Raw genomic sequence first — 16,023 nt, 5'->3', positions numbered from 1 at the left:
GTAAGTTAGAAGCACATTTCTAGGGAAACTCATTAACCCATTTACCTGATTCTCTGACCCATCTCTACTTCCTCTTCCTGCCTAGAATACATTCGTTCCACTCAGAGCTGTAGCAGTCATTTTAAGCATGGCATGCCTCTACTGATACATATCACGTGATGACGGTGGTACTGGAAATATACCAGTCTTGCTAGAAATCCACCACTCTGTCTCCAGATACCTGCCTGTACGCACTCGAGCAGCTTTGCAAGCCGTTCTGGGAGTCTGATAAACCATCACATGCATGGAGGTCAAACTCAGAGCCTCACCTTACTCCAGAGCACACAGGTTACAGGAATGAGCTCTGGACTCATCACAGGACTCACCTGGACACACTGGCAGATGTCCCTGATCTACTGCAAGAGGAAGCTCAGTGTTAACTATCGACTATTTGCATAATTTGTTACATTCCCACTGCTTTGTTAATTATTCTGCTGTTTCTGTGGGGTTTTCTATACTGGGTATTAACCTGGGGCCTCTATCATGCTAAACAAGTCCTTTACCACTGAGCAATATCCACCATCCTTTTTTGACTTTTTATTTTGATACAGAATCTCACAAAGCTAACCAAGGTAGCTTGAACCTATGTAATCCCCCTGCCCAAGTAGTTGGATTATGGGCCTGAGGTATCAAGCCTGGGTGTATGCTAGAATTTTTTTAATCATAAGAGCATTGTATAAAGAAAAAAAAATAAAGAACCCTGTTTTATAGGCATGAAAGGAGCCACTACTTCCCTGACCTCTCAGATCCCTGTTGTTAGAAGGAGAGAGCCCAGAGCCACACTGGAAACATGTACTCTGTCATCAGCAAAGCCCCGGCCTTCCTCTCAAACCATCCCTGTCTCACGACCATTTTAGCAGTTACAAGGACCCCCACCCTCACTACCGTCTCCTGTTTCCCTTCCTTCTCTAGCTCTTCTCTCTGGGCTGCCAGTCCCACCCCAGAGTTACTTTATACCTGTGAGGAAATTAGCATTTATGTTGGGACAGAAAGTGACACTGTTCAGTTCTCACTGTCATTCTGCTCTTAATTAATATTTAACCTCGGAGAGATTGTGTAGCAGACGGAAGTGGCTGATGGGAGAACAAAGCCCTGGCTGGCTCTCCTTGTCAACACTGCCTCCTCCACTTCCAGCTCCTCTTCTTGCATAGAAGGGTTCTGAAGGACCCAGAGGCCCAGGAAAAAATGACAAGGAGTACCAGGAGCACCCTGAGGACCCTCAACTGTACTTTTGGTGGATTACTCTCGCAGAGTGCCAATCCTTCTTCCACTAAGTGAGAACAGCTGGTACCCAGAACCTGTCTTCAATGCCCAGAGCTAGACCAGGGCCTGGCACACCAGTAAGGATGAAGAGATAGGCAGGGGGGAAGAAAAGCAATGCAAATGTGCCCCTCAACAGATTATATTTAATGCACTATTTTTAGTTGCCTTCAATCCCTCGGGGCTGTCAGGGCGGTTGCAGCCCCACTCCCCCGGGAGAGGAAATGACAGGCATTATTACCCAGCCCAGGAACACTGGTGCAGTGAGTGCGCGGTGGGTGGGGGAGGTGCTGCCTTGCCAGCTCCAAAATTTGGGAACTTAAACTTCCAACGGGGAAATCGAGGACACGGAGAGGCAGCCACAGGACTACCTCCTCTGTTTGCAACCAGCCAGCCAGATCAGCCCTGCGCACTTGTCCACTGGGCCCAGACCAGGAGTGTGGGAGTCTCTTCAGTCCTCAAGTTGTCTCAAAAAGTAGGTTATACAACATCCTTCACTGCCAAGTTCTTCCTGCTCTCTAATCTTAGCCCTGCCTCCGGTCTAAGCCCAGTTCCCTTTGCTCTGCATGCAAAGGCAATGGAGGACAGCTGGCCATCATCCCCCAGCCAGAGCCCTTCTTTGTCTTGAAGAAAATGATTCAGTTTCCTCTCAGCCTTCTCTTCCCCAATCTGAGTCATCTGAAATCTTTAACCTTTCCACGTGTCATTTTTTTTCCAGCTTTTCTCCTTGTTGCTCCTCTAACCCTGCCTCGAATATGTCCCCACATTCCTCCTGGGAACCCGAAGAGACCCTAGACTTCCCCCAGGGAACACCAGAGCTTAAATGGAGAAACTTATTACAGGTCGTCCTGGAGAGCTTTGCTAATTGCCATGGTTATCCTGTCTCTCCACAAGATCAGAGGCCCTACATAGGCTGCACCTCCACCCTCACTCCTGCAGCCTCCCTCGCCTCCTCTGCACCCAGCTGGGTGCAAGGCTTGTAACATGTGGCACATAAATTTTCATGATGTCTGATGTGCAATGAGGTGCACACATGAAATCTTTGGCAAAGGGCTTATAATTTACCGATAAATTATACAGATACTTTTGAGTTCCAGTTTTTATTATTGCAGTACGCACCAGACAGACCTTTGGAGAATGCTTATATTTTTAACTACAGAATTGTAAACTATATAAACCATAGCAGTGTATGACATTCCTTCAATAAATATTTATTGAACTCCTACCATATGTCAGGCACTATGCTAAATGCTGGGGTGTCAAAATGAAAGGCCAAATTCTGCTTCTGCAGGCACTGACAGCCGCCATGGGGAAGAAAAGAAGGTACAATGAGCACACAGTGTTACAAATGAAGAGCCAGGGGACAGTGGGAACCAAAGGAATGGCCGTGGCTGTGTCCTAATCATTTCACCTTGCTAGAAATTGATGGAAATTGTTTTAATTGGCCATCCTTTCCCAGGTTTGGCCTGCCATCTCCATGACCCCACGTCACCCTGGAGTTTCTGTCAGTGTGATGAGTGCTGTAATTTGGATGCTGAATGCTCTCCAAAGTCCATGCGCATTAAAGGTTTGATCTCCAGCAGGGGCATATCTGAGAGGTCAGGAGTTTCTTCCTGGTAAGAGGAAGCCAGGTCTCCGGAAGCACCCTTTTGGAGGGATTATTGGGAACCTGACCCTTTCCTCTCTCTGAAATGAATAGGCTCTTCCACCACACAACTCCCACCACAGTGTACCGCCTCACCACAGACCCAAGACAAAAGGGCCAAGCAAACATGGACTGAAACCTCCGAAGCTGTGAGTTGCTGAAAACCGTTCCTCCTCACGACTGACTGTCTCAAGCACTTCGTCATAGTGATTGAAAGCCGACTAACATGATGGGCAAATGTCCAAGGAGTGCTTAGAGTCCTTCACAAGATACGTGGATACACAGAAACATAATCTCTTTTCTTTTCAAGGTTTAGAATGTCAGCGTCTATCTTACAGCATACCTACCTGAGGGCATAGCCAGCAGAAAGTCTCTGAGGGAACCCTTGCTGAATGATAGGGAGAAAAATAAAAGACCCATTTACCCATTTTGCTAGCCAGCTTTCCATTATTATGACAGAACAGCTGGAACAGTCGATTGTAAAGAAGAAAGTTTTCTGGCTCACAGTTTCAGAGGCTCCAATTCACACTCGCTTAATCCTGTTGCTTTAGGCTACTGGTGATGCCACACTTCATGTAGAAGTGTGTGGCAAAAGGGCTCAGTTTACCTCACGGCAACTGGATTGCCCACAAAACCCTGGGCCCCACCAGTGAATCAGTGCTATGCTAAGGTAAGTTGGATTTGTATCCCTTCTACCCAAAAGAGTCTTGAGGAATACAGCATGGATGTGCTTGGTATCAAACAGATGGAATCTAATAAATGCTCATAATAAGGCAGGTGGATCTCTGTGAGTTCGAAGCCAGTCTGTTCTACAAAGTGACCAGGACAGCTAGAGCTGTTTCGCAGAGAAACGCTGTCATGAAAACCCAAAATTAATTAATTAAAAACTGACTAATTAACTAATTACTTAAAAATAATAATTTAAAAATAAATGCTCATAATAAATATTTGGCCCAGAAAGTGCTCCCAAAAATTGTTTGAGACTTTACACACTCACAGATTCTATGCTTTAACTTAAGATAAACTCAGAAGGTCCGGGCAGTGGTGGCGCACACCTTTAATCCCAGCAATCGGGAGGCAGAGGCAGAGACAGGCGGATCTCTGTGAGTTCGAGGCCAGCCTGGTCTACAAGAGCTAGTTCCAGGACAGGAACCAAAACGCTACGGAGAAATCCTGTCTCGAAAATCAAAAAAAAAAAAACAAACTCCGAAGCCCATGTACACATGCATACATTCAGGGTGCATGCTGGCTTATAATAGCAATAATGATGGTGACAATAATAATAATGAACAATAAAGAAGCAAAAAAGACCACCACCACCTCTTTCCCAGTATCCCAGAGGTCTCAGATCACCAGTACAAGTCAGTCCTACCTAGTAGTTAAAGGTCCATTTCAAAGGAAACAAGCCCATATTTGCTGAAAAATATGTAGCGAGTCTTTACCATTGGGGAGTTTAATTGCCCCTTGCGAATATTGGGATAGTCAGATTGGTAGCTGTATATGGGTTATCAACTACTCTCATTGCCTGAGGAACTGCAAAGGTGACATAAACGAACATCTCTCTCCCTTTCTCCCTTTCATAGGTCTCCTTCCAGAGCTAACCTTAAAAAGGCTTTGTTTTTGTTTAAAGAAGTAGCCGACCAACCTGTAATCTGGCTAGAGAGAAAGCGTTCAAAGTCACTTAGTTCTCATCTTTCTCTTAACGGCCACCTCCTTAATTACGAGTAATTCTAATTGTAGCAAGCTTGTGCCCCAGACACAGAACATCTGGGAAAAGCTATAGATGCTACAGGAATAATGAGACACTAGGAGACGAGGCTTTTGAGGACATCTGCAGAAACTGAATGGTCACCCCAAATTCTATAACGGGTCCTTCAACAAAGCAAAACTAAACTTGAACAACCAATTAGGAGAGCAAGGCTGCATGAGGTTGCATGAACTGAATTGCTAGTTGTTCCTGGAATTTTCTGAGACCGTCATCAAAGAATCCCTAGAAGTAACCTGCAAAACAATCGGTGCATTGTCATGATCTGACACCCTCTTAGCCATTGCAGTATCAGGGCTACACTCTTGCCTTCTACCTAGTGGAACGGGATGTTTTGCGTCCTTTTTAAGGACCAAACTTGGCATTCTTTCTCTTTTGAAGAGCATATACTGTATAAGACTGTGTAAGCCCAGTCATACAAAGATTAAAGTGAAATTTCTTGACGCCCAAGGGTCAGAAGGAAACATGGTTTTCCCTAGTATGTCTTCGCTCTGTGCAGCAGGAGCATTCCCACTAACAACCCAATCCAGAACCAAGTCATGTTCAGCTCTCCTCCCACTCACCCCACTCCAACACACAACCCAGCGAAGGCAAAGCAGAAATAACACAAATACATCAACCCAAACAATATGAGCGCATACTCTTCAATGTTCCGCATGAACTGCTGAATAACAAAAGCGTAAGTTTTAACAATCTCTTATTTTTCAGGGTTCTAGCCTGACCAAAACTCACACAAAATAGAGATCAAGAAAACAAATTCACTCCCCAGGGTTGTGCAGGAAGGGTGTGTTATCTAGGTAAAAGTATTCTTATTTTTACATATGGAAATACATTGGCCCAAATAACCAAATTCCTACCCTGATACCATCCCAAGGCTGTATAAAATGCCTTTCATCCTGAGTAGTGCCCACAAGGAAGCTACGGTGACTGAGTTCTAATTGTTCACCTCTGTCATGACCATATTACACAGCAGCTGATGCAAACAATTCTGTTAATATGTCCTTCCTCCTGCAGATCAACGGTAAGAGATGTTTCTATACGGACAGGTTCACTGTGAGAAGTACCTGTGATATTTCAGCAGATGATTTCTGTAGGGTTAAAGCCATTGTTGGCAGGTGCCAGACCCTTAACATCTTAGAGTTGGTAGTCACACCTCAGCCTTTGCCCCCAACAGGATACTGGCTTGTCCTAGTAGGCAGAAGCCATTGTAAGGCTTAACTTGACACAAACTAGAGCCCCCTGAGTAGAGGAACCCTCAACTGAGTAAGGAATTGCCTCCCTCAGATTGGCCTGTGAGGCATGTCTCTGGGAAATTTTCTTGATTAATTATTGATGTGGGAGGGCAAAGTCCACTGTGGGTGGAGCCACCCTCAGGCAGGTAGTCCTGAATTCTTCAATAAGAAAGCAGTCTGGCTCATCAAAATTCCAGCAAACTTCTTCAAAGACCTCAAAAGAATGGTATTCAACTTCATTTGGAAAAGCAAAGACCCAGAATAGCCAAAACAATTCTGTGCAATAAAAGAACTTCTGGAGGCATCACAATCCCTAACTTCAAAATCTACTAGAGATCTAATACTGAAAACAGCCTGGTATTGGCGTAAGAACAGACAGAAGGACCAATGGAACTGAATACAAGATCCAGATATCAATCCACACATCTTTGAACACCTGATCTTTGATAAAGAAGCAAAAAATATCAAATGGAAAAAAGAAAGCATATTTAACAAGTGGTGCTGGCATAACTGGATATCAACATATAGAAAAATAAAGATAGACTCGTATCTATCACCATGCACAAAACTCAAGTGCAAATGTATCAAAGACCTTAACATAAAGCCAGCCACACTGAACCTTATAGAAGAGAAAGTGGGAAGTACACTTGAACACATTAGCACAGGGAACCACTCCCTAAATATAACCCCAGCAGCACAGACACTGAGAGAAACAATAAATAAATGGGACCTCCTGAAACTGAAAACCTGTAAAGCAAAAGATATGGTCAACAAGACAAAATGACAGCCTATGGATTGGGAAAATATCTTCACTAACTCCACATCAGACAAAATATACAAAGAACTCAAGAAATTGCACACCAAAAGATCACATAATCCAATTAAAAAAATGGAGTTATAAACCTAAACAGAGAACTCTCAACAGAGGAATCTAAAATGGCTGAAAGACACTTAAGGAAATGTTCAACATCCTTAGTCATCAGAGAAATGCAAATCAAAACAACTCTGAGATTCCATCTTACACCTGTAAGAATGGCCAAGATCAAAATCACTGATGACAATTTATGCTGGAGAGGTTGTGGGGAAAAGGGATCACTTCTGCATTGCTGGGAATGCAAGCTGGTACAGCCCCTTTGGATGTCAGTGTGGGGATTTCTCAGAAAATTAGGAAACAACCTTCCTCAAGACCCAGTAATACCACTTTTGGGTATATATCCAAAGGATGCTCAATCGTGCCACAAGGACATGTGCTCAACTATGTTCATAGCAGGTTTGTTTGTCATAGACAGAACCTGAGAACAACCTAAATGTCCCTCAATCGAAGAATGGATAAAAAAAAAAAGTGGTACATTTACACAATGGAGTACTACACAGCAGAAAAAAATAACGACAGCTTGAATTTCGCAAGCAAATGGATGGAGCTAGGAAACATTATTTTGAGTGAGGTAACCCAGACACAGAAAGACAATTATCACATGTACTTACTCATAGGTGGTTTTTAAACATAAAGCAAAGAAAGCCAGCCTACAAACCACAATCCCAGAGAATTTAGGCCATGTGGACACTAAGAGAGACTTACATAGATCTAATCTACATGAGAAGTAGAAAGTAGAAAAAGACAGATCTCCTGAGTAAATTGGGAGCATGAGGACCTTGGGGGAGGGTGGAAGGGAGGAGGGGAGAATCAGGGAGGGGAACAGAGAAAAATGTAGAGCTCAATAAATATCAATAAAATAAAATTAAAAAAAAAGAAAATAGTCTGGACAAGCCAAGGGGAGCAAAACAGTAAGCAGCACCCCTCCCAGTTCTGCTCCAGTTCCTGCCTCCTGGTTCCTGCCTTGAGCTCCGACCTTGACTCCCCTCAGTGATGGACCGGCAGTAAGCCATGAGATGAAATAAGCTCCTTCCATCCCAGATTGCCTTTCGGTATTGGTGCGTATCATAGTAACAGAGCAAACTAGACACTCATTAGCATATGAACTTACTCAAGGAATATGGGATCAACAACATCTCACTAGCCCATCAGAGAAATGTCCTGACTTTTTAAAAAAATAAAAGTAAAGCTTTCTGAAATTATCACTAAAAAGAGACTCTCAAAATAAAAAAGCACTAAGACTTCAAACTCTGAGGCAAGTTTCTCTTGCGGTACCTGCTTAGGCTCCCAGCTATCAAACTGACTGTCTTACTTCGGCTTCTCTTGTCAATACCTGGGATACAGTTCTACCATGAACATCCCTGGGCATAGGTGAGCTGATGTCAGAATGCTTAATCAAGCCAAAGAAAGAGACCGCTAAAACTAAGATAAACAGTAACATTAAGCCAAGTCAGGGGTACAAACATGGCTTCTACCTGGTTTGCAGGCCCTGACATTCTTTCTCTGCCATGCTACCATGAAGCAACCACCTCAATGCGAACATCTGAGAAACTCATCTTCATGTCTCAGCTCATCAGAATGGAAGCCTGAGACCAGACTGCAGAGCCATGAAAATCTGTCTCTCTCAAGAAGACTTGCCTTCTTATTTCTTATGTTTGTTTGTTTGTTTTGGTTTGGGTTGGGTTTGTTTTTTGAGATAGGGTTTCTCTATGTAACTCTGGCTGTCCTGAAACTCATTCTGTAGACCAGGCTAGCCTCATACTCTATAGACCACCTGCCACTGCCTCCTGAGTGCTGGGATTAAAGGCATGTGCCACCACCTCCTGGCCCTTATTTCATCTTTTAAAGGTATTTACCTTATTTTATGTGTATAAGTGTTTTGTCTGATTCTCAGATAACCTTAAAACTGGAGTTGCAGACAGTTGTGAGCTGCCATGTGGGTGCTGGGAACTGAATTTGGGTCCTCTGCAAGAGCAGCAAGTGTTCTTGCCACTGAAGTATTGGGCCTCTAACAGAACCAGTTCCACTTCCAGTAATGTCATGTCTGATTGTTGCAATGGTCAGTAATCTAAATCTTCCTTCCTCTTGACATTCATTCATTAATTTCACCCTTTATTAATTCAATTATTAGAAAAATGTTTACTGAGTGTCCACTATACCCCAAACAGCATGGTAAAGCTACATTGATTAAACAGTTCTAATTTTTCCTTATTGTTTTATATTTATGTTTTCCCTAATATATATATAATTGATGAATGAAATGGTATATATGTAAGTATACAATGCAATGATTTGGTTTTATGTGTACTGTGTTGGCTAGCTTTATACCAACTTAACATAAGCTATAGTCATTATCTGAGAGGAAGAAACCTCAATTGAGAAAATGCCTCCATAAGATCAGGCTGTAGGCAAACCTGTAGGCCATTTTCTTCATTAGTGATTGATGCAGTAGGTCACAGTCCATTGTGGGTGGGGCCACCCCAGGTTAGTGGTCCTGGGTTCTCTAAGAAAGCAGACTGAGCAAGCCAGTAAACAACACTGCTCCATGGCCTCTGCACCAGTTCCTGCTCATTGAGTTCCTGCCCTGACTTCCTTCAATGATAGACTATGATGTGGAAGTGTAAGACAAATAAACCCTGTCTTTCCCAACTTGCTTTCAGTGATGGTGTTTCATCACAGCAATAGAAACCCTAATTAAGATACGAACATTATAAAATGATCACCACAATCAAATTAACTCAGCCCACACACAGTTATTGGTATCTGTGTAGTGTACACTTAAGTGTCACTGTCTTAGGAGATGTCATCATGTTACACTGTGTCCTAGAAGTTCACCTGTTTCCCTATCGAACTCACAGTATAATGATTGATTACAAGTTTTAAAAATAAGTATTTATGATCTGAACAACCACTCCAAGCTTGCAGAGGCTGTCACTATGGTGAAGTACAGGACTGCAACATTGACCACATACACACAGGCCAGGAGATGGTCACTCTGGGTGATTTTCAGAGGACCCTCATCTCCTGGGTGAGTGGTCAGAACCCTCATTTGGGTAAGTAGATTCACAACTGCTCAAATCAAGAATTGGGGTTTTTTTTTAAACTTATCAAGCTAAGTGACAAAAGAAACAAAGGTCCTTAAATGGACTATAAAATAATATAAAAATTATAGCTCAGCAAGTCTTTCTGTAAAAGCTTTAATTTCAATTAAAATGCTGCTATGAATGCAGCCCAGTAGACTAAGTGCTTTCCTAGCAAGCACAAATCCGTGGGTCCGTTTGCAGTGCCACATAAACCAGGTGTGGTAGCACATGCCTGCAAACCCAGCACTCAGGAAGTGAAGGCAGAAGGCCCAGCAGTTCGAGATCCTTGGCTATATATAGCAAATTTGAGGCCAGCCAAGTTTATATACATGAGACTATGTCTTAAAAAAAAAAAACAGTCACAACAGACATGTGTCTGGATCTCTGACTGACAAGGTTATTTTTAGGTTGGTTCTGGAGTTTACTATTCAAATAACATTAGCTATTAAAATGCTCACATTGAGCAAACATTCCAGGAAGATGTGTTAGCCCGGCAGGTACACACACTGGTGGGGCAGCAGAAGCTTTTGCTCATGCAATAAGCAGGAAGCTAACTGAAGGAAGGGAAGAGGAACTCTCTAAAGAACAGTAAGGCTGAGTACCGAGGTAATGGCACCATTTGGCATGCTCCTCATGGTCTAAACATGCTCCAATATGTCACCATAAATGGCACTGAGACACTGAACTTCAAACATAAAATCCCGGAGCATAGGGAAGGAGATCAAGACTTCCATCATCAGGGTTCCTCCAGCCAGAGGAACAGATGGCGTGAGTTCGGTGACATGAAATGAACATGGTGGCTCACAACATTTGCCCTACCTCCACTGCCCACGGTCAGGCCTCTCTCTTCACTTCTGTGAGTCCAAACCTTGCTCCAGGCAAGCTGCATCCAGAAAGTCTCTGTGATCATCCACATTCTCAGCTCCCATGATGGCTACTGTCTGTGGCATTCATTTGGCTCCTGTCATTTATTACCTTTATTTTATGCACAATAATTCAGAGAGAAGTGAACAGAACTAATTTTTTAATCAAACCCAACTCACCACACTAAACCCAATACGATATGAGAGGTTGTGTGTGTGTGTGGGGGGGGGTATGCATGCATGTGTAAGAGTTGTGTGCTTGTAGAGACTTAATAACACGTGTCTTCCTCAGTGACCCTCTAACTCATTTTTGAGACAGGGTCTCTCTAAACCTGGAACTCACTGACTAGGTAGGCTAACTGGACAATAAGTCCAAGGCGTTTATCTATCTCTCCCCTCCCCAGCACCCAGCTTTTACAGTAAGGCTGAGATCCAAACAAGCCCTCGTGTTTGCATGTCCGGCATCCTCTCTCTAGTCCTATAAGGTGTTTTGGGGAAGAAAGTCAATGCGCTGCAGCCCCAGTCCTGAGTCACACTGGAGACCTGATATCGCACAAAAAGCAGGGCATTTCACGTTGCCTTGGCCCCAAAGGGAATTTAAAATGCTAGCATGTTCTTTAAAGGGCCACACTGAATGATGCCCATGGAAGCACTCTGAACACACTATATGGATTTAGCTTAGCATCCACTCCTCACTGTTGGAGGATATCCTGTCCTGAATATCCATAGGGGGACTCTCTCCCAGAGGCTCAAGTCTCTACTACAAAATGGCATATTTGGGGCTGAGAAGATGGCTCAGCCATTAAGAGCAGGTACTGCCTTTACAGAGAACCTAAGTTTGGCTCCCATCATTCCTATCAGGTGACTGACTCACAATTGCCTGTCCAGCTGCAGGGGGATCTAACACCCTCTTCTGGTCTCCATGGGCACCTGCATTCATTTGCACATACCCACACAGAGACATATACATACACACATAAAAAATTTAAATAATTTAGAAGTTCTTTAAAATGACATGTATTCATGCAGTCTATGCAGATCCTTCTGTATATTTTAGACTTTCTCTAGCTTATGCATAAGACTTAATTCAATGTAAATGCTATGCAAATGATTCTTATACTGTATTATGGAATGATGACAAGAAAGGAAATCTGAACGGTATAGATGAGTTTATTTTTCCCGAATATTTGCAGTCTGCACTTAGCTGAGTCCATACCTTCAGACCCATAGACTTGGAGCGTGAACTACATATTATACAGTTTTAGACTGTGTCCCTATAGCGTTCTCTACAGGGCAAGTTCGGCACAAGTTCTTCTTGATGGTGTTGTAGACTGTAAGGCTGCTGGTGATGAGCAAAGACTGCTGATAAAGATGACTTCATGGTCACCTACAGACCAGCAACCCCGAATTTTAAGTTTGAACACATCTCTTATGCCATGTGCCCTCCTGTTCCCCCTCCTTTCTGACATGTGGGTTAAGGGTGTAAAGAGCCCTCCAGTCTGGCACAGGCCCCTTTAAAAATGTACCCAGGCTCTTCCTCTGCCAACCAGGTTGCTAAAAATACGGCTACAGCAAAAGCTGAAATATTTGCAGAGAAAACTGAATTTCCTGCTACCCCCACTCCCTCCACTCAAATGGGTAAAACCCTGACCTTAGAAGCCCTAGCACAGCTCTGCGAAGGCACAAGCCTCCAGTTTTCCCACCCCTTCTTATTATGGAGTCTCTCTGTGGGCTTGAGCGGGGATGTTATGTTCAGAGAGGGCCCACTCCCAGCAGGGGAAGCCACAAGTATTGGCAAATAGATTGTCATGTGACCCTTCAGCTTTTTCTTCCTCTGCTGACTAGGACCAATCCTCTCCAAGCCCCTCTCTGTCTGTCCTGAGGATACGCATTGGACCATAGAGGCTCTACACTCGTGGTTTATCCTCTCACTGGTCTAACCATCTCTTCCCCCTGCCTCACCTCCTAGTCTTTACCTCCACAATCCCTGCTGGCTCCAGCACGGGACTGTAACATGCCCCGGCTCCCTCCTTACTCTGGCCTTTCTGGAACTCTTCTTCTTTCCAAGGTCTACCGTCCTCTCCCGCACCAGCTGCGGGAGCTGGCAAATGGGCAGGGGAGTTGAAACTGGAAGAGTTAAGAAGTAGATGGCCTAAGCCAAATTAGCTCATAAGCAGTTCTCTGAGACTTGACCTCTGACACCAGGCCCTAAGGCTAAACAGACTATGGTGGGAAGCATGACCTGACACCACTTTGCCAAAGACCAGACTCATGCAGCCACACTCAAGGGCCCCAGACTGCATCTGTCCCTTCTCCAAGACATCTAGAAAGCCACAGGCAACAGACCCATCAGCTCACCTTGCTGACAAAGTTCGGGCTCCTTGTCCAGAAGAGGGGCTTCCTACCAGCCTCAGTGTGTGTCCCAGAGCAGTGAGGGAGTCCAACAGGAAGAAGTGGTGGATGTCACAGTGTCACAGCCTGCTTAGGGTGTTTCTGAAGATATGTGAGCAGCCACGGTGCATGCCTTCGAGTCTGCATCTATGTGTCATTTGCTCTGTGCTTCTGAACTGTGAGTGTGTCTGTCTTCTCATTCAAGGCTTTGCCTTCCTCTCTGTCTGTCTTTTCCTCACCTTGAAGTCTGCCCATCCCCCAGGCCAAGCATGAGGCCAGTTCTGTGTGGGCACTTCAAGTGGGCTGCTCCTGAAATGGTTGTTTTGTGGATGGAACTGACGGTGGCCGTATCTGGTATCCCATGGGTCTGCCAGTGTTTAGACACCCTCACTCCACACAAAGGTGTTTTACAGGAGGAAGGGAGGGAGGTGCTGTGTGGGAGTTGGAAGAGGGGGATAAAGATACCCCTCCTTTCAGTTCTGACCAGCAGGAAGAAGGGCCCAGAGGCAGCACAGCCTGCAGAGCTATGTTGCCTAGCAACTCGGGAGACTTTACTGCAAACTCACCAAATCCCAGATTCCTCAGCTCTAATTTGGGAAAAGCAGAGTCCAGACCTGATATCCTCTCTGCCCCTCAGTTTCCCCCTTCCCTCTCCCCTCTGGATGCTGGAGTAAAGGTGCAGGGGAAGTTGGCAAACCAGGGACTCCAGATGTGTCTGTCATTTAGGCAAGGACCCGAGTTCCTAGGACATCCTGCCATTTGGTGGAGGTGGGGGACTAGAGATGTGCCAGAGACAGATTGGGGAACAGATTTGCTGTTACAGGGGTGGGTGGGTCCCAAACATGCTTGGAGAGACACCCCTACACCCCAACTCTGGAATCCTAGCCAGACTCCAGCTCCACTTGGAGCCCCAAACTGGCTAATCCTGACCCCAACCTAAGGGACTCTGGTATATCCCTCCCACTCATGTGCCTTTTAGCAAGGAAAGCCATGGGCCAAATACTCAGTGAAATGGGCACTCAACAGTCCCACTGTTGTGGCTGGCCTCTGACAGTGGAGCCATTGCCGCTCTGCTACTTGGGGTTCCCTGTCCTGTTCAGAGCCATAGGGGATTTCTTCCTCTCTGCTCTAACCCTTCCTTCCCTGTAGCTCCAGCGATCTCAGCTGAGGAGGAATTGAGTTTCCACAGAGATGTCCCAACCACCTGCATAACATGCGACACAGTCAGCTCTACTACCTTGACAGTCTGAGAGGTTAAATGGTCACAAAAAGAACAGGTTGCCTACCCCAGATATCCCTTCCATATCTCTGCTTCCCAGCCTCTCTCCAACCCACTCTCTTCTCCCAGCATGGGCTCAGGGGGTCAGCACTGGCGATGACCTCTATGCTGCTTGAGTTGACAGCATCTTTTTTCTTCCAAAGAGCAAGAGTGAGGGTGGCTAACTTTTGTCTTATTTTGAGGCAGTGAATTAAAAGGTTAGGAAGTCTAGTGTGCAGCTTGGGAAGGGTGGGTGTGCAAAGTCTGTACCAGCATATAAGTGCATCAAAATGGGTGCTGGGCATAAGTGATTTTATTGGTGTGGATGAGTGGAAGGATCGATAGATGGGTAGACAGATCACAGATAGACACAAAACAGATACCTGGTTAGTGGGGCCTTCAGACACTTAGTACTGAAAATAAATGGCTATTGAATGCCCAGTCATAGAGTGGATGTGTATATAAAACCAACCCTTCCAAGGCTCAGACAACGTCATGGGAAAAGGGGTGGAAAGAAGGAGGGAGGTGAGATATGGAATTCTGACTTCCAGGAATGACTTAGCTGTTGCACCCTTGAGCTCACAGCATCCAGGTTACCTGCTCAAGATCTGGACAAGACTGGGCCCGTCAATACTCTGTCATGGAAAGGGGAGGGACTCATGAGGTCCCATCTCTCCCAGAAGATTTATAAGCAGTTAATGGTTGGTGGGGTAGGGAGAGACATTTTCTTCAGTGGTGAGTCACTGGTAAGATGCCTACCTACGCTCCCGTAAACAACCCTAATAAAATTCAGTGGGTTCCTCCCCTCAAAAAAACGACATGATGGTGAAAGGGATACTTGTGGAAAGGGGTGGGAATTATTGGGAGTAGAAGGAAGGAAAGAGAGGCTAACCAGGTGAAAATTATTTGAATACATTATGTACACATATGAAAAAGTCATAATGAAGCCAAGCATTATGTAGAATTAATATATACTAAAACAATGATTTAAATAAAATTTTAGAAAAAGAAACAATTCAATGCAGATATTGCCAGCAGCGGGAATGCTGGCATTTTTGTCTATGAGCTAGCATCCAATTCCAAAACAGGAAGTTTGCAATTTACTTGTGCCTCTTAGGGTGTGTGTACAGGTCCTGTGTGGTTGCTTTTGCCTGTCGTGTCTGCTGTGTCTGTATGTGGAAGGATAGGCATCGTCACTGAGCCGGGAGTATATATGGATGTGTGAGATTTGAAGCGTCAGCATCACTGTGTACCCATCCTGCAGGCTGTGTATCAACAGCTTTCTCCGTAGCTAGAGTGGTGAGAGCAATTCGTTTGCAGTTTCTGGACCTTGTATTTGCAGAGAGGGGAGATAGTGGGGGCAATGTTTGCGAATCTGGGTTGTGAAAGTATAGGGAGGTGGGTGGGGTACGTGGTTGTCTGTGTATGGGCGGTAAGGCGTGCTGCGCCCAGATGTGTGTTTGTGCCCTGGATGTTGGGAGACTTGTGCCTACTCCGACATACATCTGCCTCGCAGTCTGTGGTTTAGAGCAGAGGGATTGAATTTGGGAGATGGGGTGTGTAGGAGGAATGGATGGAAGTGTGTAGGCGGAGGGGTTGGGGCATTAAAGCGA

At 44.9% G+C, this 16,023-nt stretch overlaps 1 protein-coding gene across 1 annotated transcript in view; it reads right to left on the bottom strand.

Moving 5' to 3' along the window:
* Nucleotides 1-13,270, bottom strand: part of Siae (sialic acid acetylesterase) — a 100,459-nt gene extending 87,189 nt beyond the window's left edge. Inside the window, exon 1 of the mRNA XM_041657466.1 lies at nucleotides 13,120-13,270. The gene's annotated coding sequence lies outside the window, so the exon portion shown is untranslated. The remainder of the gene's footprint in view (nucleotides 1-13,119) is intronic.
* Between the last annotated feature and the right edge of the window lie 2,753 nt (nucleotides 13,271-16,023).

This window comes from Microtus oregoni, unplaced genomic scaffold, assembly GCF_018167655.1.
Source record: "Microtus oregoni isolate MIOR12 unplaced genomic scaffold, Mior012 000008F_ref0000371, whole genome shotgun sequence".
In the NCBI taxonomy this organism is placed as follows: Eukaryota; Metazoa; Chordata; class Mammalia; order Rodentia; family Cricetidae; genus Microtus; species Microtus oregoni.
This window is presented reverse-complemented; position numbering and strand designations above follow the sequence as displayed.